The sequence below is a fragment of the Lathyrus oleraceus genome, chromosome 6 (genome assembly GCF_024323335.1).
Source record: "Lathyrus oleraceus cultivar Zhongwan6 chromosome 6, CAAS_Psat_ZW6_1.0, whole genome shotgun sequence".
Lineage (NCBI taxonomy): Eukaryota > Viridiplantae > Streptophyta > Magnoliopsida > Fabales > Fabaceae > Lathyrus > Lathyrus oleraceus.
In genome coordinates, this window is record NC_066584.1 from 42,738,946 (window position 1) to 42,742,489 (window position 3,544).

Genomic DNA, 3,544 nt, shown 5'->3' on the forward strand with positions numbered 1-3,544 from the left:
TTGACTATTAGGGTTTTGGTCTGATTGTGCATTGACTGATGACTTCCAAACCCTAATTCCTTGAGGACTTGACTTCAAATGATGTCCCAAGTTGTATGAACTCTTGATTATTGACCATGGTGCCCAAATTCCACAAGAATGACCACCATCCATTGCTTTGACTGACAGTTGACTTTTTTAGGGTTTTTTACTGTCTGGGCATGAACTGCTGACCTCTGAGCCCTTAACCCTTGACCAAAATACTTCAAATGGATCCCCAAGTCATGTGAACCTGTTGGACAAACCCCAAGGCCTTGGTTCAATGAAAAATTCCTTTGCTTGCTTGGTTGACTGATCAGGAGATTAGTTTGACCTAATTTCTGATTGCTTGCTCTTGAGGCAACTGAGGGACAATGCAAATGCTATGCAATGGATCATGATATGCTATGACCTAATATGAAAATGTATGCGTAATGATAGGTGCAAATTTGAGGTGCTACACTTGGGTGTAGTTCACTTGCTCGGAGTGGGTTTCGTTTAATAGACTGCATTCTGCAGATTTGTGTCATTGGGTTCCACATATCTCACAATCCGACGAAACTGCGGCTACAGTATTCGGGTTTATGCACATATGCTCGACCTTAAGGGCTAATGCGTCCATTTTAGCCTGCATCATGTCTATAGAGCTTAGTTCATGCACTCCTCCTTGGGTTTCCTTCTTCTCAACTGTCGCTCGTTCGACTCCCCATGATTGATGGTTTTGAGCCATGTCTTCAATGAGGGCACTAGCTTCAGGATAAGGTTTGTTCATCAGAGCACCGCCTGCGGCAGCGTCGATGGTCATCTTTGTGTTGTAATGAAGTCCATTATAGAAGGTTTGAATGATTAACCAATTTTCTAAACCATGATGTGGGCATGCTCGTAACAACTCTTTATATCTCTCCCAAGCTTCAAACAACGATTCTCCTTGGTTTTGGGTAAATCTAGTTATATGGTTTCGAAGAACGGCGGTCTTACTCGGGGGAAAATATCTAGCAAGGAAAACTCTTCTAAGGTTATCCCAAGTCGTAATGGAATTGGGTGGAAGGGAATCTAACCATGATAGAGCTTTATCTCTGAGGGAAAAAGGAAATAATCTTAAACGTATTGCCTCAGGAGAAGCTCCATTGGTTTTAAAAGTATATGCTAATTGAAGAAATATTTTTAAATGTTGGTTTGGGTTCTCGGTAGCGAGACCCGCGAATTGTCTCTGTTGCACTAGTTGCAACAGGGACGGTTTAAGTTCAAAATTATTGGCTGGTATTATTAGGTTTACTATACTAGAACTAGGTTCTGCATTAGATGGTTGAGCGAAGTCCTTAAGAGGTCTTTGGTTTTGATCTTCGGCCATAGCTCTCTTAATTCTATGAAAGAATAAACGTGCGCGATCGTAACGTTCAGGTTCCGCCAGAGGGTTTACTAAACTTAAACTTCCGGTGCTACGAGTTCTTCGTATCGACCGACGGGAAATAACCTAAGTCTAAACGATATAACAACAGGAAAATGAAATTTGACGAAATTGGTCCCCGGCAACGGTGCCAAAAACTTGATGCGTTGGAAAACTTGGTGTTCACAAGTGTACGAACGCGTCAGAGTAATATAAAAGATTATCGAACCACAGAGACCAAGTGTCAATCTATCGTTATCTGTCGTTATGGTGTTTATCAAAGGCAATCAAAATAAGTGTTTTTGTAGCGTGCAATAAAAAGTAAAGTATTGAAATAGAATATAATTAGTAAAGACAGGGTCGAATGTAATTCACGTAATCAATTGATAATCCAAGTACTTGCTAATAGAACTACTTATGGGCAATGTTTCCTACTTTGAAAAGAACTAATTTAACAGGAACTGTCGCTTTCGCGTATTCAGAACCGAGTTGTACTCCCTAATCAAACCCTCTTATTGTCACTTATAAAAAGGCGCGCATTGCGTTAGAGTAGTAAACTTATTTTTAAGAAATATAGTATCTTGACTAAGTTGAAAAGTATTATAACCTGGATTTCTTAACCAAAAGAGGTTCTTACGAACCAGACTCTAAACTTATAAACGCGTCCGAAAATAGTTTTAAAATCTCTTTTCTTCTTAATGTTAAAAACTCCTAATGAACTAAACAAAGCGCTTTCGTTGTTTTTGAAATAGTTAAAAACAATTAAGTTTAAAAAGACGTTGGACGGGTTTCGATCTTACCCAACGGAATTGAAGTGCGGGAAAACTTAATTTGAAAGTTAAAATAGCCCTTAAGCGTTTCTACGAACAATTGTACAGATTACTGGTTTAATTACGATCCTTACATTATAGCCTTATAAATTTAGCTAGACATGGTAAAGTAAAAGTGCATTAAAATAAATAAAAGTAGTGCGAGTGCGGAAAGTAAATAATTTAAAGCGGGTGCGAAAAGTAAATGAAAGTAGTGCGAGTGCGGAAAGTAAATAATTTAAAGCGAGTGCGAAAAATAAATGAAAGTAGTGCGAGTGCGGAAAGTAAATAATTTAAAGCGAGTGCGAGGAAATAAATAAAAGTAGTGCGAGTGCGAGGAAATAAATAAAGTAAAAGCGAGTGCGGGAAATAAATAAAGTAAAAGCGAGTGCGGGAAATAAATAAAATAAAAGCGAGTGCGGGAAATAAATAAAGTAAAGGCGAGTAATAAAAACCTGCTCCAATCGGAGGGCTGAGTAAATTGCAATGCGGAAAAGAAAATGGCGGCAGGATTAACTTCCTTCCAAAGTGCTCCAAACTCGAGTACAGACTCTATCACAGACTCAATTACACAATTGTGGTAACACTCCAATGCGAAGTGATTACCACTTTATAAAACTGAATATATGCCTAAGTGAAACAAAGTTGCTTCTGATTTCGCCTTGTTCCGACGTTCGGATCTTCGTCTGCTCTAAGTTTGGGTGATTGTAAAACTGAATTTGCGTTTCTATTTATAAGCAAATAAAAAAGGTGGAATTGACTTGGATGCCCTTCAACTTGAAAATAGAGGAAACCGTTTTCCTCTTGTGGCGCCCGCCACAAGCACAAAGTGGGGCGCCTTAGTAGAAGTGGTGGGAAAACGTGGGAGTTGATGGAAGTTTGAATTGGACACATCATGGCTTGGACTGTGGCGCCCGCCATTGGGTAGGCCATAAGAGCAAAATGCTGATTTTTAGGGTTTTTGGCTCTTTTTCGCTCCTTTTCTCGATCGGGGCTCCTATTAAGGTAAAAACCTGAAAACAAAGGAAAACACAGTAATAACACAACAAAATGACAATAAAATGATTAGAATGCATGTGAAATCGGAGTCAAAAATACATAAATTTTAGTGTGATCACCTTCCACTTATCAACTTTACCTAACTTTGAGTACAAGTAAACCAAACATCATACCCCTTGTTATACTCGTGAATCAACTCAAAGTCTAAGTAGTTAATGTAGACAACATTGACATAGGTCACACTTTTGTACACATATATGGTTGTGCCAACCAAAAACAAAAAAAAATGTCATTAATGCATATTGTCAATGATAAACGACATGTACATCAT

General features: G+C 38.6%; 1 non-coding gene across 1 annotated transcript; it reads left to right on the top strand.

Annotated features, from left to right (window-relative positions):
• Nucleotides 1–878: 878 nt before the first annotated feature.
• On the top strand, nucleotides 879–985 carry LOC127099534 (small nucleolar RNA R71). The gene has a single exon (XR_007794026.1). It is a non-coding gene; the product is annotated as a small nucleolar RNA R71 (small nucleolar RNA).
• Nucleotides 986–3,544: the final 2,559 nt, after the last annotated feature.